This window comes from Coturnix japonica, chromosome W (genome assembly GCF_054131305.1).
Source record: "Coturnix japonica strain WE chromosome W, WE-NBRP24, whole genome shotgun sequence".
Lineage (NCBI taxonomy): Eukaryota > Metazoa > Chordata > Aves > Galliformes > Phasianidae > Coturnix > Coturnix japonica.
The window spans coordinates 34,592,639-34,616,934 of NC_140701.1; the positions used below are offsets into that span (position 1 = coordinate 34,592,639).

General features: G+C 45.9%; 1 pseudogene; it reads left to right on the plus strand.

Moving 5' to 3' along the window:
- The first annotated feature begins 13,041 nt into the window (after positions 1-13,041).
- Positions 13,042-16,995, plus strand: LOC146754731 (uncharacterized; annotated as a pseudogene).
- Positions 16,996-24,296: the final 7,301 nt, after the last annotated feature.

Genomic DNA, 24,296 nt, shown 5'->3' on the forward strand with positions numbered 1-24,296 from the left:
CAGCTTCCCACCAACAGTAACCCCAGGTATTTTTTGTCAGGACTTTGCTCAATCCTTTCCTCCACCAGTTTGTACTGGTAATGGGGGTTGCCTTGATCCAGGTGCAAGATGTTACATTTGGATTTGTTGACCCTCATGAGGTTCACCTGGGCCCACTGCTCAGAACTGTCATGGTCCCTCTAGATGGCATCCAGTCTGAGGTATCTTTGCTTACAGTCAAACATGTTAGCAACCTTGACCTTCAACTTGGAGCAATCAAACACTGTAACTACTTCTGAAAGTACATGTGAAGTGTTGCCTTCAAACCCATCACTGAGCCTTTGTCCATTCTGTTATTGCTCTAAGATATTTTCAATAAGAATGCCTCTGCAGAAGAGGAAGAAATATTTCAACCTCTTCCTCTGCATTCTGAATTTGGTCTTTTCCTTCCTTAGACTGCTTGATAAGACAGAAAATCTCTAAGCTGGATTACTTTGAGTTGTGAGTCAGCCCACAACATAAATACAGCTGGAGAGTATACAGATGACTCTGCTCATTGCAGTGGTGCAATTTCCCATTACTTCTAATTAAAGCTTCCTCTTAAGAAATCCTACTATCTGAAGAGCTACAAGCTCGTGTTCTTATTACTACAAAAGGACAGTAGTGTGGGTGAGGGCTGCCCCATTCCTACTGAATACATTCAATCAGGCATTTCCCTTCCACTGAAAGCTTGATCCAGGATCTTGCCTTGTTCATGTGCACGGTGCTTTCTCACTTCATTGTGTACATAGTGCTTTCTCACTTCATTGTGTGCACGGTGATTTCTCAAATAAGACATGATTTGCAGCATTTCCTTTCCAAAAAGAATTGAAGGGGGGGAATAAAGTGGGGAGGAGAGAGATAGATTACAGCTGTATCTGCTGATACATCTTTGCCTCATAGCAGGAAATAATCAAACACTTGTCTTAGTTCCTGGTGTTGTGCAAAGAGGAGCTCCTCATGAAAGATGAATTTCTTCCTCAAGTTCTATTGATCACAATACCGGTCTGTTTATCAGTTTTCTGTTTTGGACCCCTCACTGTAAGAAAGATATTGAGGCCCTAAATCTTGTCCAGTGAAAGGCAACAAAGCAGTGAAGGATCTGGAGCATGTCTTATGAGGAGTGGCTGAGGGAACTATGAATGTTTAGTCTGAGGAAGAAGAGCCACATAGGAGATCTAATTGCTCCCTACAACTTCCTGAAAAGAGGTTGTAGCAAGATGGGGATCTACCTCTTCTCCCAGGTAACAGTGATAGGATGAGAAGTCATGGCCTCAAACTCTGTCAGTGATGATCAGGTTGGACATCAGGAAAAAATTATTCTCAGAAAGAGTGTTGAGGTATTGGAATAAGCTGCCCATGGAGACACCATATCTGGAGGTGTTCAGAAACACGCAGATGAGGCGCAGGCAGGCATGGTTTTGTGGGAATGGTGGTGATGGGCTGATGGTTGGACTAGATGATCTTAGTGGTCTTTCCAACCTTAATGATTCCATGATCCAGTGATTCTGTGATACATGTGTTATAAAGCCAAACATTCTTATTCTCTCTCCCTTTGACACAGAGATATCAGACCCATACATGTCATACACTCTACACAATTGCCCCTTTTCCAGTCTACTGGTACCTGGGGAAAAAATCCCCACCATCTCTGACCGCATCAGACACGATTCTGAGACTCCTGAAAGCAACTACAAATCTTGATGTCTTCTTTGTGATGTATTTCTTAGGCCTGGGATTGCAGATGGTCACTTCCGCCAAACTGCACCAGCTGTACCTTCCTCTCTCTATTAGGGTTAAGGTGGGCAAAATTAATCTGGGCAGTTCTTTTTTTTTTTTTTGAGAACCAAAGCAATAATATTTTTGTTTATTTATTTATTGCTTACATTCCACTGAATGCAGCAAGAATATTCAGAAATATAAGTGTGAGGTGCCACTTCTCTCTTGCTAGTGTAAAAGCAGATCAAACCTCTGCAAATCAGGAACAAAAAGAGACAGATTTTGCAGAGCACTCCATAGCTGGGACTGCAGGAGGGCTTAGCCTGCTGTGCATATCAAAGTTTCTCTTGTATGCCTGGTCTCACTGCAGCTTTAAGAAATTCCCGAGGAGGGGAGCTGCCTTAATAGCAAGTTGTACCACTTTTAAAGCTGCGTTTGTATCGCTCACACAGCAAGAGCTCTTGTCACATGGAAGCCATCGAATGAAAACACTGACATGGCAAGAGAATAAGGTGAGATAATGAAATGAGAAATTAAGAGCATGAAAAATAAATGCTCTAGAAAAGCTGACACTTCATAACACTTCAAGTGAACACTTATCTGTATTTCAAAGTCGACTGATAAGAAATTATTTGCTTTTCTTATGTAACAGAAATAGATAAAGAATTCTGTTTGGACAGGAAAAGATTCCACTAGGCTGCAATTTACGTATGAATGCTCAATATTTAAGGAAATTGCTTCTGTTACTTTGTCTTCTGGCATAAATTTATGTTAAAGAGGGATTCATTAGAAAAAAACCATGCAGCACATGAGCTCATCTCAAATCATCCTGATCTCTCCAGGCAGGTGTTTTGCATCCTATTAGGAGATGGCACATTGAACTGCAGGAAGCTTACCACATGGATTGTGTTGTACTCCCCTAAAAACACAGCACAAAGATCTCACCCCTCCCCCTCGAAACAAGTTTCCATTTGCTGTACATGCACTCACTGTGTAGATAGTCATTCGAGCTACCAGGCATGTAGTTGTCCAGAGATTAATGACTTGAACAAGGCTTGTGAAGGGCTTGGAGAATATGCCCCACAAGGAGCAACTGAAGGAACTAGGGCTGTTTATTCTGGGGAAAAGGAGTCTGACGGGAGACCTTATTGCTCTCTGCCAATATCTGAAAGGTGCTTCCAGCGAGAGCAGGGTTGATCTCTTCTCACTGGTGGGTGACAGGACGAGAGAAAATGGCCTCAAGGAGCACCAGGGTAAGTTTAGGTTGGATATCAGGAAAAGCTTCTTTACAGAAAGGGTTATTAAGCACTGGAATAGGCTCCCCAGGGAGGTGGTTGAGTCCCCATCTGTCACGGTTTTAACGAGAAATCCACCTGCATCCGTGACAGGGGCCGTGGGCCCCGCAGGGGCCCTATGCCGAAAAGAAAGAAAAAAAAAAATTAATTAGGAAAAGAAAACAGTGGCAACGATCTAAGGAGGCACACTTATTTACTAAATACTATATCGAAATACAGGATAACACAATATAATACAATATAATTGAAAATTGAGCTAACGAATCAAGCAAAATAGGAGAGAGGATGAGTCCCGTAACCGAGAGGCCTACTGTGAAATCTAGGCGAGACGGCTGAAGGCTCCCACATACTCCCCTGAACGCCAGAACTCGAAAGACGTCAGTCTATTCTGCGACCGAGTTAATATAGAGTCCAGGTCCCGTGACTTATCGTGTTGTTCTCTGGGAGATGTAGTCTTCTTCTGTAAGTTGCAGATTCAGTAAAATTATTCATGCTTTATATGATGTTATGATGTGGAATACTGATAGCAAAATTACAAAATTATTAAACCATGACAGTCTGTCTGGCAGGAATAGTTATAATCTTTCGTTTTTCTCCCTCCTTGTCTGCTGAACTGTTTGTACCTTTGAAGGTCTTTTGCTAGTCCGAGCAAGAATGTCTTTATTTTCTGCCATTGGTTCCTGCTGTGTGTTCTCTATTAATGTCATACGTTTTTACCCTGTTATTTAGGGAAATTAACAGTGCTTGCTTTAAATCACACCTCTTGGATGCAGTTAACACAAAACCGTACTGTAGCTCATAGAACACGACGTATAAAGGATAGAGTATAAAGGATTTACAAAGGGCTGTGATGACGAAGTCCAGTTATGGAGTGTTTCCACATGCATTTTCACTTGAGCTGCTTGTCTTTGTATGCTTCTCAATCTGTGCACCTTGCTTCTTAGGCTGTCTACAGCAAAGCTTAAATCAAATGATGACTAACACTTTTGATATAAGATAGTAGGGTTAGAATTTGAGTTTGTTGTAGTAGGCATGAATGAACACTCGGGCTGTGACGTGACAGGACCTCCCCTGCTCTGTGATGGGCTATTATTATGCATAGCTTAAGGGGGTGTAGACGAAGTAGAGCCTGTATATAAACAAACACCACAAAAGCAATAAAAGAAGCCATTTTTCACTGTTCATGAAATTAGTGTCTGTGTGTAGTTATTAGTCTTGACCTGATAATTGGTCACTTACGCAAAGCAGAGCATGAAGAACATGTAGTCTTAGATTCTACAATAGCTGCGTGCTTCTTCGGGAGGCAAGATCGTAAAGTCATTAACGATCGTAAAGCCTTCACCCCTCACTGCAAGAAAGGCATTGAGGCTCTGGAACGTGTTCAGAAGAAGGCTACGAAGCTGGTGAGGGGTCTGGAACACAGGCCTTATGAGGTGAGGCTGAGGGAGCTGGGATTGTTCAGCCTGGAGAAGAGGAGGCTCTGGGGAGACCTTCTAGCTCTATATAACTTCCTGAAGGGAGGTTGTAGTGAGCTGGGGGTTGGCCTCTTCTCTCGTGTAATTGGTGATAGAACTAGAGGGAATGGTTTTAATCTGCGCCAGGGGAGATTCAGGATGAACATTAGGAAGTATTACTTCTCGGAAAGGGTAGTCAGGCATTGGAATGCACTGCCCAGGGAGGTGGTGGAGTCACCGACCATGGGGGTGTTCAAGAAACGTCTGGATGTTGTGTTGATGAATATGATTTAGCCGGGAAGTATTGGTAATGGTTGGACTAGATGATCTTCTAGGTCTTTTCCAACCTTGATAATTCTGTGATTCTGTGAAGAGAGCTGGTTGCTCTAAAAGAATGAAGTCTTGAGGGCACAGGAGCAGGCTGTCCCCTGAGCCGCAAAATGAGTTGGCGGGGAAGAAGACTGGCATGAATGAACAGGGAGCTATTCTTGAGGCTCCAGGAGGAAAAGAGAATCTACAGCCTGTGGAAGGAGGGATGGGCAACTGAGAATGAATACAAGGAAGTTGTTAGGATGTGTAGAGTTGAAATCAGAAAGGCAAAAGCCCTGCTAGAATTTAACCTGGCCGCTGGGGTGAAAAGGAATAAGCAAATATTTTATAAATACATTAACAGTAAGAGGAGGACAAAGGAGAATATCCACTTTTTGCTGGATGAGGCTGGGAATGTGACCACTGAGGATAAGGAAAAGGCGGAGGTTCTGAATGCCTTCTTTATGTCTGTCTTTAAAAATCAGACCAGTTATCCTCAGGGTACTCCTCTCTCTGACCTGGTAGCCTCGGCTGGGGAGCAAACTAACCTCCCTGTGATTCTGGAAGAAACAGTCAGAGACCTACTGCTCCAACTGGACTGCCACAATTCCATTAGGCCGGATGAGATCCACCCGAGAATGCTGAGGGAACTGGCGGAGGTGACAGCCGAGCTGCTTTCTATCATCTATCAGCGCTCTTTGTTGACTGGTGAGTTCCCAGAAGACTGGAGGCTCACCAACGTGACTCCCATTTACAAAGAAGGTTGTAAGGAGGATCTGGGGAACTACAGGCCTGTTAGCCTGTCCTCGGTTCCAGGGAAGGTTATGGAGCAGATTGTCTTGAGGGAGATCATGTGGCATGTGCAGGATGGCTGGGGTATCAGGCCTAGCCAGCATGGGTTCGTGAAGGGCAGGTCCTGTTTGACCAATCTGATTTCCTTCTATGATCTAGTGACCCATCTGGTGGATGAGGGAATGGCTGTTGATGTGGTTTACCTAAACTTCAGCAAAGCCTTTGACACTGTCTCCCACAGTATTCTCCTGCAGAAGCTGGCAGCTCATAGCTTGGATAGGTACACTCTTGGCTGGGTAAGGAGCTGGCTGGAGGGCCAGGCTCAGAAAGTTGTGGTGAATGGAGTTCAATTCAGCTGGCGAACGGTCACGAGTGGTGTTCCCCAGGGGTCAATGCTGGGGCCTGTCCTCTTCAACATCTTTACTGATGACCTGGATGAGGGCATTGAATGCACCCTCAGTAAGTTCGCGGATGACACCAAATTGGCTGGGAGTGTGGATCTGCCTGGGGGTAGCGAGGCCCTGCAGAGGGATCTGGACAGGCTGGAGAGCTGGGCCGAAGCCAATGGGATGAGGTTCTGAACAGTGAAGCAGAAAACAGATGCTCTGCTGGAATTCAGAATAAAGGGGGGCTACAAGGGGGATAGTTAAAGGTAGTTTACAGAAAATGATTTAGTTAGTTAGAATAACAAGGAATGGAGACAATGGGTCTGGGAGAGCAGGAAGGATGCAGATAAGGAGTGAGAACTCCCTGAGACACCTGGCAAGGAGGGGATTAGGTGTTGTAAATATCAAAAGAGGAGTTGCATCTCCCTGACAAGATGGGCGATAACAAGAGGGGGTCTGCATGATAAAGAATATGTATCAGAATTACGGGAAATCAATGACTATGCATGAGGTGTACCTATATCTGTATCACGGTTTTACAAGTCGGTGTGCAAGTTTGGAGGAGCTATCCCCCTTGCACCCAGCGCTGTGCAACGCTGGAATAAACATACCTGCTTTATAACCCATCTCTGGATTATAGAGTTTGATTCCGCAAGTCATTTTGGCGACCACGAAGGGACCCTCTCTGTTTGGCTGCAGGACCGGCTGAGAGGGGGGACACCTTTGGCGCGCCCCGAAATTTCTCGGAAGGACTCCCTTCCCTCATCCGATCACTGCGGGAGCAGACAAGGACCCTCTATCGGCGGATAAGGTATGTTTAATGGGTAAAGGGGAATCCGTAAGTCGTGAGGAGACGTCCTACGCGGGAGGTGTGAGCTGTCAAGCTCTTCCCTTTGGTAAAGGGCCCGGGTGGTTGGTTGTGTAATCACGATCAGAGGCCGTGTACATCGTGGGTTCGAGTCCCACTGAAGCGGTCTCTGAGCCGTTTCAATTGTGGGTTTAAGTCCCACTGAAGCGGTCTGAGCTGTTCTAATTCTGGGTTTGGGTCCCACTAAGGCAGTTTCAGCTGTGGGTTCGAGTCCCACCGGGATTACCATGCGTGAACGAGGAGAGCTATTTTTGCTCCCCCTTAAGGGGTTGGTTGGTGACGAAGTAACCTGGGTTTTCCTAGCTGTATTAGCAGGAATTGTTGTATTTGGCCATTATTGACATCTCTTATTAGCATTTGTTACTGTAAGTGTTGAACCAACAACTTTGATATTTTCTGAGAAATGTTGTACCTTGAACTGTGTAAAGACCGGTCTTGTGTGAGTGTGGTTGTGAGTGAGACGCAGCACAGCTGCGGGGCGAGTTAGGAGTCCTGACCCGCGGTTCCATCCTCCCGCGAGGGAAACAGCCGGGGACGGACGAAGCGAAAGGCCTCTGTGTTCTATATGTTGCGATGTTTTTGTATTTGTTACGATGTTTTTGTCTTATTAATTGTTGTTAGTATTGTGGCAATTGTAACGCACATAATAGTGAAGTGCATATGGAGTCGGGTGGGGGAAAAAGCCCACAGAAGGCAAACCACAATTAGTATCGAGACCCTGTTGCTTTTGTTGTAGAAAATAATGCGGTTTAAATGTGACAATGATCCAGATTAGAGAAACAATAGGGTTGTGTTACCTCCGCTTTAACATGTTAACTTTACGAAATTTGTTTTTGAACCATTGTTCCCCCCCCCTCCTTGTGTGTGTACGAACACAAGGGAAAGAGATACCTAAGAAAATCTCTTAGGATGTATATTGGCATATTGGAGGGATATTGCTGGGGAACCGGGAGGGACTCTTAAGCAAGAACACCCTCATCAAATAATGTAATCATTGGTGGTTAGTGTATAAGTTGGAGGACGGGTTAAAATGATCCCAAAACCAGGAAAAGAATAGGGAAGAGATGTTTAAATATTGTGTTAGATATGGCCTAGAGAGCCACTACAGGAAAAATCAATATTTGGCCAAAATATGGATCTGATGAAGGTTGGGTTTGTCAGATCTCGAATTTATATGTAAAGAACAAAACCCTTTTCAAAGGAGGAATCAGAATATGCTGCTTGTTGGATACAAGAAATCAGCCTGTTATTAGTAAAAAGAAAAGGCCTGGACCAGGAAGGAGAGGAATTAGAAAAAGGAACTAATCAATGGGACCCTCCTGAGAATCTCCCCCCCCCACCCATATAACCCCAGTGTAGCACAAAGGGAGACAGGCACTGCCCCAGTAAGAGGAAATGGTAAAGCACACAGGGACATTTCACAGAAAAGGGGGGCATGCTGGGCTCGGGAGAGAATTAAAACAATGTGAAAGGGATATCAAAAGAACTTTTCCCAAACACCAGTTGTACCGGCACCTCAGTGCACCCTTTATGGGAGGCTCCACTGGGACAAGGACAAATACGCTATGTAAACTCCCCACTCACTAGTGGAGAAATTAGAAATTTTAAGAATAAATTCTTTAATTGAGGATTAATTAAATAAGAGTGGCTTTCAAAATTTTGGACCCACCAGGAGTCCCTGGTAAATATAACAGTGGGACCTGAGGGGGAATAAGTTGTGGTATAGTTGACATGGGGGAAGCTTATTCATTGCTGGCCCATAAGGTGTCAAGACTCAAATTAAGAAATGAGGCCTTAAAGATAATAAGAACCTGGATGACAGTACCACTTTTTGAGAATACTGAATTAAAACTAGGAGATAAAGATGAAATTGGGAATCAGGAAAAATGTGAAATAAGGTCATAAAATTAAGGGTGGAACAGCCCAAGGAACTGAATGCTATGGATTACTAAGGGAAAGTTATATGGTACTAAAGGTGTTTTTGGAAACTGAAGAACTGTACTGTTTGATCTGTGGGTCCTGAAGGGAATGGGACAAGCTGCTTTGATGGTATAAGAAAGTGCAATTGTTAATGATATAATTGAGGGTATGTCGAAGTGTAATGGAGGGTACAAATAGTTTACAAAGGAAAAAGGGTTAAAGAGAAAGTGAGTTTCTGCGCTGGTATGAGAGCAAACCCCCTGCACTATTCCCCCCCCCACAAGAGACAGCCAGAGACTGCTGCTGTAAACCACAGAGGGGGAGGTGGAAAGGGAAGGTGTAGAGGACAGGGCACTGGAAGTGAGAATAGCCTTCATGTGCAGAGGTCTGGGAAACCTGAAATTCCAGTGTTAGCACTGGACACCTCTGGAGAGAAGGAGATGAAACTGAAATAGGATGTTAGTAGTTAATGTAATGATGAGAGTTTGGAAAGTGAGAAAGTTTGGAACAGACACAGGCTGAAGAAGGCAAAGATGTAACAGGGATATCAGGACTGAAAAGAGGTGAACGATATGAAAACAAAACAAAACTAATTGACACACAGATAGTAAGGGAATTGGTGATAATAACAACTGTTACTGTTGTGGTACCAGAATAGGGCCGTAGGACCCAGAGATCCCCTCAGGAAGAGGTGGGGGGAGTGGGGGCTTGAATAACCGAGGGAGGGCTTTGCCCCACTGGAAGGAAAGCAGTGTGCAAACTACAATGGGAAACTGCATCTAGGGAAGCAAGATAAAGAGGTTTATTTTCTGGTGGATATGGGTGCTTCTTACTACTCATACATGGTTTTGTAACAGTAATAGAAGCTACTGCCCAACAAGAAAAGGTTTACGTTTTTTGGATTAATTAAATATAAGCTAAGTAGGAATGCAGAAATTCTTGTACCTGCCAGGTTACTCTGGCAAGAAATTTAGTAAAACTGGAGCTAAGGGTTCAACAATATTGACTGATTAAAAACTGTAAGTCTGACTTTAACACAAACAAGGAAAAACAATGTCATACCCCAGGAGTCACAGCAATATCAAACATGATGCACTTAGGGGTGTGGGCATCAGGGCCACACGTGAAGCCCTGAATAGAAGTTAAAGCAAGAGATTGCCCAGTCAGGATAAAGTGGTACCCTATAAGGATATGTAACTGTAGAAGGATAGAAGACTTTCTGGAGTTTGGACTCCAATTTTGCAAAAATTTTGATAGCAAGTGCTGTAGTTTGGTACAACGCTTGAAGGCAAGTAATAGAATTGTTGAATGCATACACTCAGTGGTGGCAAATCCATGCACTTTATTAACCCAATTAAGGAATGAATAGGTGGAGTAGTTTACCTTCTGGATTTGAAGGATGTTTCTTCTGCCTGCTTTGGCCAATATGGGGAGAAGAGACACTCAGTTAACCAGGACAGCGTTACCCGGGGTTCTGAGAACAGATTAATGATTTTTGAGAACTGGTCAGCTCTGAGCCTGAGACCTGGGATCCTCCATCCCAAGGTGGAACTTTACTGCAGCACGTCAGTGCCACAGCGACAAAAGAGAACTGTGCAATGGTCTGTGAGTTTGCTGAATTTCTTGGTTTACAGAAAGCACATATAACTCAACAGCAAGTGAACCTTAAGGACTGCCAGGGGGGAAGCCATCTGCCAAACCCATGAGCCGCAAATTGCCAAGGAGGAGAGTAAGGGATGGCCAGGGTGCCTGAGGGTGGTGACTGCACTAGTGCTCAATATTCAAGAAGCCTGTAAATCTACACTGGGCCAAAGGATACCAGTTTTAATATCTCATACAGTGTTTACTGTATTGGAGGCACAAGGGGGACATGTCAGTCAGACCTGAAGGACAAACCCTTAGAAGATGCAGAACACAAACATCATCTTTGAAACTTCCAGTTCACCCATTTCAAGCCAGGGACTGGATCCTGATACAGACTGGGAAGGAGACAAAGCTGCAACCTGACTGGGAAGGACCATTCCAAGTACTCCTAACAACTGAAACAGCTGTGAGGACAGCCGAGAAAGGATGGACTTATGACACACTGGTAAAGGCATCCACTAGCCCTGAGGTGTGGAAACTGTTGAGACAGAAAAACCTTTAAAAGATAAGAATTAGAAGGAAATAATGAAAAGCTTTTATATGCATATTTTTATTATTATTATTTTAAATAACCTTTAACTTTTCCTCGAATAGGTAAATAAATTGTGTATTTAAGTATTTAAGTAGGAGAGTATTATAACCTATATAGAACTAATGCTCACAAAAGTTTTCCTTGTTGTAACAAAAAGTTTTTACTGCTGTACCCATTTGTTATCCTGATGATTATCTAGAAAAGGTGAAATTTGACAATAATGCGGGGGAGGGACCAACTGATGGAATGATGTATGGTGGACAACTGCCAATTGAGACTGGACAGGTACACTCCTTGAAAATACCCAGAATGTCCAGGATAGGGAAGAGCTTAAAAAGGGGTTAGAAAATCATCTTGAAAACCCTGCAATTGTGACAGCTGAGGAGATAAAAGATCTTAGATAAACATTTGAAATCAAAACAGGATATGGGGACAGTAATGCCTGGGTAGAATGGATTAAGTATATTGTCCAGAGTCTCAACCATAGCAATTGCTGTGCTTGTGCATCCGGATGGCCCATAGCTCAGGTGGTACCCATTCTGCTGGGATCACCAAGGACCCAAAGGGAATACGATGCATGATTGCCCTGTACCAAGAGAAAACTGCCTGGGGAAATAGAGACTGCAGATCTCTCTCCCTCTTGTCTCCTCCAATGCCTGATACAGATGTCAAGATCCCTCCTGCGATCTCTACAGCGGTAGGTAACCATACAGCTTGCCTCTCATGGTAGGGTGTGAAGGCTACCAGGCCTATGGGAAACCTTTCCTTGTGCAGTGAGGTCTTGAATGTTATGGAGGATTCAGTAGGAAATTATTCAAGACTGGGAATCTCCAGGGAAGATCTCTGGTGGTACTGTGGGGGAAAGGTTTTATGGTCCACCCTACCATCTAACTGGGGAGGCACCTGTGCACTTGTTCAATTAGTTATACCATTCACCCTGGCATTTGAAAAAGGCATATCCAAAAATTCTGGAAGAACCAAAAGGGGTTTAGGGATATCATTTGATGATGCAATATATATAGATTCAATCAAGGTACCTAGAGGAGTCCCTGATAAATTTAAGGCAAGAAATCAAAATCCTGCAAAATTTGAGTCACTGTTTTGGTGGGTGACAATCAACAAGAACGTAGATTGGGTTAACTACATATGCAATATACAAAAGTGCAATTAAGAGAATAGCAGAACAGCTAGCCACACACCAGAAAAAGAATGATCTAGCAGGAGAGAAATCCTGCTAGATTAAAGAAAAGGGGGGAATGAACAGTGAAGCAGAAAACAGATGCTCTGCTGGAATTCAGAATAAAGGGGGGGCTACAAGGGGGATAGTTAAAGGTAGTTTACAGAAAATGATTTAGTTAGTTAGAATAACAAGGAATGGAGACAATGGGTCTGGGAGAGCAGGAAGGATGCAGATAAGGAGTGAGAACTCCCTGAGACACCTGGCAAGGAGGGGATTAGGTGTTGTAAATATCAAAAGAGGAGTTGCATCTCCCTGACAAGATGGGCGATAACAAGAGGGGGTCTGCATGATAAAGAATATGTATCAGAATTACGGGAAATCAATGACTATGCATGAGGTGTACCTATATCTGTATCACGGTTTTACAAGTCGGTGTGCAAGTTTGGAGGAGCTATCCCCCTTGCACCCAGTGCTGTGCAACTCTGGAATAAACATACCTGCTTTATAACCCATTTCTGGATTATAGAGTTTGATTCCGCAAGTCAGTTCAACAAGACCAAATGCCGGGTCCTACACTTTGGCCACAACAACCCCAGGCGGTGCTATAGGCTTGGGGCGGAGTGGCTGGAAGACTGCGTAGAGGTAATGGACCTGGGGGTACTGATTGATGCTCGGCTGAACACGAGCCGACAGTGTGCCCAGGTGGCCAAGAAGGCCAACAGCATCCTGGCTTGCATCAGGAACGGTGTTGCCAGGAGGAACAGAGAGGTGATTGTCCCCCTGTACTCAGCTCTGGTGAGGCAGCACCTCGAGCGCTGTGTCCAGTTTTGGGCCCCTCACTGCCCCTCCCCAACAGGCCCCAGCCTGGTCTGAGCCATGTGACAGGAAGTGCTTCCTGCAGGCGGCGGAGAGCACTTCCGGGCCATGGCGGGCATGGAGGGGCTGTCAGGGGAGGAGCTCACAGCGCTGCGGGCACCCAGAGGCAGCTCCCGGGCAGCTCCACGGTCTCGCTGTGCTGCGGAGTCACCCGGCCGGCCCCAAAAGCCTGGAGGCAGAGCCTGAGCCGGCCCCAGCCCGGATCGTGTGGTGCGGCTCCGACCATGCTGGGCTGTGCGGCAGGAAGAGGAAGACGGCCGTTTGTTTGCCAGCCGCTCGCTGGCTGTAAGATCCGGGTGGCGCCGAGGCCCGGTTAAGAAACGGCATGGATGAAGGTTTGTACGGATGGAGTGGGTCTGGATTGCAGTGAGCGGGACGAGTCCGGGCTGCGGTTTGGCGTGGTTTTGTTGGTTGCTTTGAAGGGCTGCCGTCATAGGGCGGAGGGAGGGAGAGGGAGCTTTTTAACAGTGCGGGCAGTCAGGAGCATGTTGCGTTTCTGCCTGCTGTGTTGGCGCTGCCGTAAGTCTTTGGGTCCCCAGGGAGGCTCTGCGGTGTCCCGATTCGAAGGCAGGATTCAATTCCTCCGCAGCCCGTCCATCGCAGGCAGATGCTTCTCTCATCTGCTCTTCGGACTCAGCAGTGCCAGGGGTTTCACAGCGCGTGTTGCAGTGGCTGGCAGCCTCCGTGTGTTTTTCTATTGCAAACAGGGTCCCATCATGGAGCCGCATTAGAAGCAGACGTTGGTGTCTTGTGGCAGGAGCAAGGGCAGTGGAAGCACTGCCCAGGGCGGTGATGCCAGCAGCGAGCTGCCAGAGCTGCAGGAGCATTTGAACAATGCTCTGGGAGCTGGGGTTTGCATTTGGGTGTTCCTGTGCGGGGCCAGCAGTTGGACTGGGTGGCCTTGGTGGGCAGTCTGCGTCCCGCACCAGGTCTCTGCCTGTTGGCCTGGTTTTCCCTGGCACGAGAAAGTGCAAAGGGGAGAAGCTGTGTGGGAGCTGGCAGAAGCTGCCCGGGCTGATGTAGGCTGGCCCTGCGGCAGCTGCGCCCCTGGGCACGGAGCCACAGCACCAGCGTGTGCCTGTCCCCTCGGTGCAGCTGAAGTGTTGCTGGGCTCGGTGTGAGCCTCCCACAGCTGTTCTGCTGATAGCTCTGTGTCCCAGATGCTGCCTCCCTGCTCCCGGCTGCCGGCTGCCTGCTTCGTGGCAGGAGGAGATGGAAGTTGAGTCCTGCAATACTTCCCTAGCCCGTCTTTGCCAGCAAGGCTGCCTGAGATGCTCTGGCGAGCAGTGGGGGTGTGATTTTGGGGTTGTTGAATGCAAGGGCTTTCTAAGCCAGGCGAGTAACAAGCAGCCTTGTGGAGGAAGCTCATAGGGAATGAGGTCTTCCCTCAGAGACTCTGAAGCTTTTGTTCAGAACTCAGTTGGTCGTATTTATTGTAGGTGATGTTTGAATGCCCAGAAGTGACCTGCAGGAAGAGGCGCTGGGTGCTGAAATGGAAGCCAGGATTCTGTGTAGCAGCAGGCAGGCGTAGTTAGGTCCCCTTTGGAGCCTGCTGTTGTTGGTACTGACTTCAGGAGATCCCTGAGTGTGCTGCTGTGTGCTGCGTGCCCCAGCCCCAAGGGGGGATTCCCTTGTGGAAGGAGGGGGAGGGTGAAGGAGGCCGACGGCCCTTTTCTCAGGGCCGGCTCTTCTGTGCCCTTTTGCTGGCTGGAGAGAAGGGCTGCCTGCTGGGCACAGGGAGCGCCTTTTAGCTCCCGTGCCGTGCCCTGCCCTCTAGCCCCCTCCTCATCCTATGTGGAACGCCAGTGCCAGCAGTTCAGCCGCCATTTTAGAACCCTCTCCACGTCACCTTGGTCACCGCTGCCGCGCGCAGTGCACTCACATCTGACAGCTGTGACATGTAACAGCCATGTCAGCAGCGAAGAGGGCGAGGGTGGAAGTTTTCCCTGTTTCAGGCGGGAGGATGGAGCTGGAGGCCCCAGAACCGAAGAGGAGGAGGGGGCCCGCCTTGACCATCAGGCAGAGGAGGGGTAAGAGAGCCATTTTTCATCATGCCTGCACCAGCCTGGTGACCACCACCCATGTGGAGCCAATGGAGGTGGATCCGCCTCTGGATGAGCCAATGGAGGTGGATCCACCTGCAGAGGAGCCCATGGAGGTGGATCCACCCGCAGCATAGCTGGCCTGGCACCACACCACCGTGCCAGGCCCTGCGTTGGCACCATTGCAGCTCCACCGTGGCTGGTCCAGGCGCTGAGCTCCTTACCCACTGTGCGGCCCCCGCCCCCGGCATTAGCTGGGTGGCATTTTTGTAACATCTGCTCCTCCTTTGGGCCTCTTCTGCAGCCACGTTCTGTGGGCACCCAGTCCCATCTTTACTCTCTTTGTCCCCGTTCCAGTTATTCTTGTTGGTTTTAGTGTTTAGTTTAGTTTTAGTTAGGTGTAGGTAAGTTGTTCATGTTCTTGAGTTAGGCGTAGGTTATTGTTCATGTTTTAGTGTTAGGAGTAGGTATTGTTGGTGTTTTCCTGTTAGGAGTAGGTTCCTGTTCGTGCTGTAGTGTTAGGAGTAGTTGATTGTTCCCATAGTAGAGTTAGGCATAGGTTACTGTTGGTACTGTAGGGTTAGGCGTGGGTTCCTACCAGCAGCTGGCAGCAAACAGCGCTCGCTCGGTAAGCACACGTCTGCTTTCTCCCCCGGAGCCGTGAGTGCGACTGCCATGAGAGCGGAGGTCTGATGCCATCTGCAAGGGATGGGATTTGCATCTGGTGGCTTTTCCGTTGCAGAATGTCCAGCAGCAGAGAGTGAGTGGCCGTGAAATGAAGCTGGGCCTCAGGAAAGCAGTCTGGAGCTGCGTCACGTGCTTCCTGCGTGGCCAGCACAAGGTAGGTGTGCTTTACTGTAAGTGTGCGCTGAAGCAGTTGCTTTTGTCACGAGTCATCTGGAAAGATTTCCATAGTTGAGTGGTTGGAAACATAGCGTTTTAACTTAAAATTGTTTGCACAGATTGAAGGTTGTAAATAAAATTAGAGTACAGTTATACAGTGCTCTATCCCCAGAACTTTCCAGCATTTTTCTTAACACAGCTTACGCTTCGTTTCAAAACAAACTAACAAAGATGAACTTGGGTTAGCGTAGCCCATTTTAAATGATCCTTCTGTATCTTTTCCAGGCTGGTAGCAGAATGGAGACTTTCCTGAGGCGTAGAGGAACAGACACAAGCTTTTTTTGAAGGCTTCAGTGAAATTCTGCCACAGCGGTCCTTTGATGCTAAGGAGCTGGAGGTAGAGGATTCTTTGACTATTGCCAGATTCAGGCGGCTACATGTAATACTTGAATTTCAGTCAGTGTCTGAAGAGCAGAGTTCATTGAGGCTGGTGGTTTTGTTTTCAGGATGTGTGAGAGAAGCCTTATGTATCAGTTAGTATTTGGTTACTGTGTTCACCTTCACTTTCTTCTTTGCAACCAAATTACACGTTTCTAAGGTTAAGATTCTGCCAGCATAATTTTTTTTGGCTAACAGTGTTTTTGTAATCCTTGACCATGTGATTTGCGTGTGTCTAAAGAGTGAGCAATTGGAAAGCAAGGGAGATAAGAACCAAATATCAGCAGATGGTCAAATTACAGAGTGGAGCAGGTTTTAGCTGCTTTTGGTCTCTGCAAATTATACTCTGCAGCAGAACATCGTATTTCTAGCACAGAATGGTACAGTTAGGCAATGAGAAAGTATGGTTTATATGTCTAAATACATTCATTTTCACGACTGGGGTATCTCCTTTGTTGCCACTCTACATTTTCTTTGTGAACGGATGTTATTTGCTGTGGAAGTTTAAGAGTTTAATATTAAAACCAAGCGTACTGTGATTGCGGGTCTTTGAAGTACAGTAGTATTTAAGTACAATAGTCTTGCTGTAGAAGCAAAGTAGTAGCTTGTAGTTTCCATGTTCATGATCCTTTTTCTTCCCTAAAGGTGCTCCCATGCGGAATGCAAGAAATTGATCTGAATGACTGGCAGAGGCAATACCATCTACCAGCATGATACCAGAACCAGCAGAAAGATACTGTGGATCTGGCAGGTTTGTAGACTTCTTTTTTCCTCACAAGAACACAGCTACAGCTTAGTGAGCAACAGTCAGAATTACTCAACAGATAAGTAGCATGTAAATGTAAATGATAACTGCTAATCCAGCTGTCCTAGGGGTGATGGGGAAGTGATCACATAAATATTAAACTTTACATCAGTGTTAATTATTATCTTTCAGTTTGTGAAAGAAATAGATAACGAGAAGAGAATGAGACTTCTACAGTTCGTTACTGGAATGTGCAGATTACCAGTGGGAGGATTTGCTGACCTCACGGGTAATGAGCCCTCTTTAATGCATTTTATGCTCATGTTATTTCCTTTTTTCTTAATAAGGACCAAACTGTGTTTTTAAGTGTATTTTTAATGAATCTATGTGGAATCTTTTCTGAGTCTTGCATATTGGTAGAGCTGTGACAGAAAAATGAATGGAGGGAATGTGAACACGCCTTGCATCAGTGACTTGATCCATGGTTTGGACGTGGTCCTGGCAGGGCAGCCTGCTCTGGGTATCCCTGCTTGCTCAGAGTGGAAGGACTAGGTAAACTCCAGAGATTCTTTTCAGTACCAAACCAACGATGTGATTCAGTGGTTGAGTTTCTTTGAAAACCGCTTCATATTTATGCATTTCACTACGTGGATTTCTTCAGAGGGATGTAGTGAGAGACAAATGTCTTTGTGCTCTGCAAGTAGTTATAGTCTTGTTTTCACGCGCTGTTGTCATGTATTACCTACTGGTATACACGGGCAGTTCGACCTAAGAATTCATTGTTTGATTTTTGTACAGGGAGCAACAGACCCCAAAAATTTTGCATTGAGAAAGTTGGAAAGGAAAACTGGTTACCTGGAATTCACACCTGGTAAGTACGAAGGATCAAACTCTGCTGTGGTTCTGTTCTTATGGATGGAAATCTACTTTGAGATTTTAGGAAGTGGGTGTGTTATGGAAGTGTCTGAGACTGTGTGAAAGCAAAACACTGGGTTATGGCAGTAAGCTCTGCTGACTAATAGTTGAACTTCTGAAAAGCAGTTTTGTTGTGGAGCTGATTCCATTGTAAACGCCATGGATTTGCACACCACTAAAAACGTAAAGCTACTTTTAGTACTTAAGGTTGTCCTTTTTTTAAAGAGTTTGGGATTGATCTTTCATTATCACCACGCTCGATCTTGGCAATGAAAATAAATAGCCACGCTCATGCTTCCTCTTGACTGGAGAAAATGTAGCTTCTGCTCAGTTTCTCAGTTATGCTGGTGCTTTGTGAAGATGCTCAGATTTTAAGTTTCAGATACAGAAGAGAGATTAGCTGAGACTTGTTACTAAATACATTGCCAGTTCTGGAAAGTTATCGCTGCTCAGGTGCTTGTTGTGCTTTAACTCTCACTTTCATAGACAAATGCATGTCAAGATACAGGTGTTTTAGAGGGTACAAATGCAGTCTTCCTTCTGAACAGGACAGTTCATATGCCTGTGTTCCTAATGGATTTTTTGGTGGTTTAAACTGTTGTTCAATACTTAAGGTTTCTCTTTGTTTTCAGTTTCAATCGCTTGGACCTTCCAGCCTATAAGAATTATGAGCAGCTGAAGGAAAAGCTGTTATTTGCAACTGAAGAAACAAGGTTTTGGGCAGGAATAGCTGCGATTTGCACCTTGAAGAATGTGAACTCAGTGTGATGTTCTTCGCTTCTTCTGCTTGTTGCGCACTTCATAGTAAAGTAGACTTGACTTGGATTATTTAACAATAGTAGCGTGTAAGTAAATGGATGTTATCCTGAGGTTTTATCCACGTAAACTCTGGATTTCTACCGAGCACTTTCATAAACCTTCTCACTGGCGGTGAAAGCTATCCTTGCTTCACAGTTTTACTAGGAAGAAGATCTGCCTATTCCAAAACACTGGATGGGTATTTTACCGTATACAGCTCAGAAGGAGAAGAAAAAAGCCTTATGAATATTCTGTTTATGTTAATTCTGACAGTGAAACCTAGTTATCTAACATATTTACAGGAGAGATGAAATTAAACAGGATAATGCAAAATTAAGCTAAGACAACTAGTTTATGTTCTGCATAATGATTTCTGATTCACATAAGGAACCTAGACATGCCGTGGATGTATAAATATCACCCAAAAGGCTTTCAGCCCTATATTTTTAAAACACAAAGTAGTTCTAATTGAAATAGCCTTAGCCCTAGTTCTATAGGGTACGGCTGTTGAATATTGTTATGGTTGAAATGTTTAGTTCAGGAAAAAGACAAATGCTTGTATATATTTTTGCAGTCTCGGATTCCATTTCCTCCATGTTTTCTTTCTTTAATTTAAGTGGCGTGTTTGTGTCTTTCCTGCTGTATTGGATGGGGAAAGGGGGCTGGATATCCCAAGCACCAGAACTTACTTTAATGTACTGCAAACTAAGAGTCAGATGGGAAAAGCAGTCTGTGAAACGCTGCATTTGTCCAAGCAGGAAAGTAAACCTGCCAGTGTGTTCAATTGGCAACGTTCTTGAAGTCTGAAATAATGTTTACTTACACATTTTGCTTTGTAAGCCAACAAGTCTTTTGTTTTTTCTATAGCATGTTCTGTAGAAATAAAACGTTGTTCCTATGAACCATTGGTGCACTTTGCTGTTCTTTATGTTTTGGAAACATCCTGTGGATGCTGTGGATAACCCCACAGCATCTGCTACCCCAGGTAATACTGGACTTCCAGCTGAGATGAATGACTTTACTGCTCCCAGCACTGCTTGAGCAACCTGGTCTGTGTGAATTCATACTGCATAACAAATACATACTTGTATGTAGCTGCCAATTAATCCCAATTCTCAAGCATGAAAATAACTTCTGTTTCGATTTTTGCCTTATGAAAATGACATGAAAAACTGAATGAGATGCTGAGCTGCTGATGGACTAATTAACAAAGCCTTATTACTCCAGGTAGCTCAGGTGTTCCTATATGAAGCTGCACAGTAAATGTGCCATGTCTTCATCTGATTAAGCAGTGGGAGCTGATATTTTAATGTGTTTCTATTCCAGAAAAAGAAAAAAAAAAAAAAACTGAAAAAGAAAAGCCTTTTAAAATTGTCTTGTTTGCATCATTCTGACATGCTGCACTCTGTCTGTGAATTCAGCTCTCGGTTCTGTTGGTATCTGCAGCCCCTGATTCTTGTGGTGTCTTCATTTTCTTCCAGCATCACTGTTTGTGTATATATGCTCTATTGAACAAGGACATGAACATCCAGTAGCACTGGATGGTAAAATACTGTATGAAATTCATTGTGGAAATTTCCTTGTATTGTAATTTCCAATACTCAGGTAACTGTAACAATATCTCTGTAAGTCAAATACTTTTATAAAATGACTCAAATAGATGCTCGTCCTGTTGTTATTGGTTTGGTGTTACGAAGCACAAGTGTAGAAATGAAGGATTGAACTGCTGCTGGGGGTTGCAAGTAGGCTGGGATTCTGTCGGGTGATATTTCTGCCTGCTGGGGATGTGAGCAGGCGTTGGGCCCGAGCCCCACTTGTGTTGGTCACAGCACAGGGGCTGCGGGAAACACTGGGAGAGCAGAGTGGGGAGAGCCGGGCTGTGTGCAGGCCAGGGCATGACATGGAACCTCGGCAGCTGCGCAGCTGCTGAGCTTTTCCCCCAAGTCTTCAGACTCTCGGGTGATAACAATGTGCAGCAAAGCCAGCTGGGCACTGCTGATATATCACTGCAGGGTTAGGGGATGAAGCCCTGCAGCACCCGCATGGCACTCCCTGTAATCTGCCATCCTTATGTGCACAGCTGCTGTCGGTGTTGTTGGAGCAGCGGAGTGGCAGTGCTGTGCTGCAGGGCAGCTACACACCCAAAGGGTCTCCATAGGCTGCAGTGATGTGACCCAAGTCCCACACTCACTTTCTTTCCCATTCCCAAGAATGACATACCAGTAGCAAAATATGTTTTCCCCTTTTCCCAGTGTCCAAAGACAAAGATGAGGTGTCTTAGCAAGTGCACCAGCAATGTGTGGAGCAGAACCGCCTTGGGAGCCACTGTCACACCTGAGTCAATCTGTTCTAGGCTTCCCATGGAAATGTAGCATTTTGACTCTTTGTTAGTAAATCTTTGAGGTTGCATTTGACTTGCTGTTGCAATGTCTGCTGCTTGCTCTTCATGCAGCTAGTCCATGTATTTGTTTATGTAGTCAGTGCTAGGTTTTGATTTAGACAGCTCCGTCATCTTTTCAAGAGCTGCTCCATGGCCGGCTGTGGAGAGAGGGTGAGTGGGAGAGGACACCTGTGTCCCACAGTGGCTCCTCCAGTCAGTAAAGGTCCTGAAATTGGTCTCTTCAGCTAATAGGGAGCTTTCCTCAGCTACCATGTGTTTGGAAAGAGGAAGAGCAGTCCCAGGGCCTTCAGCTGTGAGACTCTTCACACAGACCTTGTGGAGATATCTGCAGGTGTAGTCTGGGATGGAATGGCTCCTGTTTGGCTCTTGTTACCCACGTGCGGCATGTGGTTATTGATCTTTGAAGGGAGCAACATAGGAAAGAATCCTGTTCTCATCTACTACCTAATGCTAAGTCATTCCTCCTCACGGGGAAGTGACTAAGCATTGGTCCTGGGTGCTAGGAGAGGAATGTCAGATCTGAAATCAGTGTGAATGATGGACATCCTTGTTTAACACAGGGCCGCTCTGTAGTGCAGAGGTGCTTGTGAGTTCAGAAGATACCTGCTGAAGGAGAACTGCCTTGCTGTTGGACGTCATCAAGCTGCAATCTTCCCAGGCAACAGCAAAACAGGCAGAGGTGTGTGCTCCAGACTGTGCCAGCCTTTGATTCTGTTCCTGAGGTGAGCTGCACTTTGCTCGCTGCAAATTCCAACTATATTTGTAGGAATTATTACTATGAATAACACAATGGTGGTGTTTGAGTCGCAGACAGACGCAGCAGAGCCCTTTGCTCTGATCTTTTCACTCAAGCAGCTTTTTGCCATCCCCACCTGGAGCCACTGAAGCGTGCAGCCAGGAGCTGGACTCAGTGGTCCTCGCAGGGACCATCCAGCTCAGGAATTCTATCATTTTACAATCACTGAGCTTGGCAGACTTGCAAAGAGTGTGGGTGTGACAGCAAGCAATTATCATGGCCAGCATCAGGAACTCATGGTTATGAGCTTAGGGCTGGTTTAGGTTTGCCAAGCAGGGGGACTAATGCTGGGATCCTTCTCTCCGGCCTGGAGGCTCTCACACAGCAGCATGGTTCTGTGTTTGGCAGGTGGGTTGGACCCAGGCCGTGCAGGAATCAACTGGGCTCTGCTTCAGCTGCAGTCTGAGGGCCTTTGGCTGCAGCCAGCTGCTGTTCACACAGGGTGCAGAAAGCTCCAGAGTCACACAAGGGCCTTCAGGCTCCGTGTGAAACCCCACAAGCTGAGGGGAAGGAAGTGAACATCACCAGAGGTGGGGACTGCACAGCACTGATGTGTGGTGACAGATCGGGGTGGGCGGTGAAGTTGGGAAGACCAAGAATGAAAGATGGGAAAAGCAGTTGAATTTAAAGGAAGAGATGCGAAACCAACAGGATAATCACCTTGTAATTGCCAGCCCAAACAAGGGACGTTTTGACCAGCGACTGCTCTGATCCACTTAACAAAAGCCAGAAAACCACTCCATAAACTTAGAAGAACTGCTCAAAGCCACAAGCTACAGGTACTGGAGAAGAGCAGGACCTTTGCCCTGCAGTCCCCGGCAGTTTCAAAAACACCAAAGCCGACACTGGTTTGCTACCGTATCTCTTATGGGACGGCCCCAGACAAATCATCCCTTCTGGTCTGAGGATGAGGAGGGTCAGATCCTTTCAGAGCACCAAACCTGGCAGCCAACCTCATCACCAAACAAGCAGCCGGGATCCAAACGCCAGCACTCTCCATTCATCATCCCACTTCCTCGCTGCAGTCAGTCCGATGCTTCATGAGATTCAGAAGCAAACAAAATCAATACAGTCATCTTGATCCCTGCAGGAACACACTGTGAGCAACAGAACACCTTCCTGGAAGAACTACCTCCATGAACAGAGGCAGCGACCACCTCCTCCCCTCCTACAGCCTCATTGCTTTCTCCTTAAGTATCACCACATGGAGCCTTGACCTTCCCTGGCACCCAGGCACCAAAGGGCTCTTTTCATGTTCTTTACAGCAGGCTGGGAAAGAATCTTGGCTTCAAAACTTTCAGAGCAGCAAGAAGGAAGTATTGGTTCTCTTCACAGACAGCCTTGGCTCTTCTGCTGCTGCCAGTGGGGAACATCAGCAGAGAGCATCTCTAAAGCAGAGAAGCACATGTATGAGAATGAAAGTCAATTAGGTCTGAGCAGGATTAACAGGGTTTTAATTGAACTATGTGAACTGGAACTTGGGTCACAAGCTGCTTTTGAGCCTGCCTCAAGGGATCTTGCAGCTTGCACTGGAGGAGCACAAGGATGCACTGTGAGCGGGACGGTGAGTGGTCAGAGAGGGAGACCTGCTTGAACAGTCAAAAATGGAACAGAAAAACTGCTTGAGATAGATGCCTGGGAATTTGAGGACTTACCGCAGTCTTTCTTTCCTTTCCTCTTCTGGGGAGGGAACCAAGTAACACCAGCCAGAGCTCACCCAGCTCACCGCTCCTCCTGCAGCCCAAGTGACTGCCAGGCAGCTCCCTGCTACAGCTACACTTGCCAGGGAGCCTACAGAAATCCCCATTATCAATTGACTGAATCCCCATCTAATCCCCCGCTCCTATTAACAAACACTGCCTTTATTTTGCTACCTCCACGGGGGCTCTTGGAGCCAACATCCCTCATGAGAGGCAAATTAATTAAGACATTGCACCATTTCCTCTTTCCAGGAAGGTGGAGGTGTTCTGGCAGACATTTTGCTGCTTCCAAGTCAAGCACGGACACACGCATGCCTGAAAGTATGAGCTAACCACCTTCACACAGATCGAAGGAGCTGAAAGGCCTCCCCTAAACGGGTCACTCTCGTGAACAGGCCAGGGATGTCCCTGTGTTTCTACAGAGCTCCAGCAGCTTTCATAGTAAACACACAGAAAGAGGCAGCATGACTTTTAAAAAGTTACTTTTGTTTTAATTTGAAACAAAGATTATATGTACACAGAACATAAAATATGTAAGATACTAGTAATTACTCAAGGCATGCTATAAGTTCAGCTAATAATCAAGGTTTTAAAACAGGTATTGAGCTGTTAGGAACCAACAGCA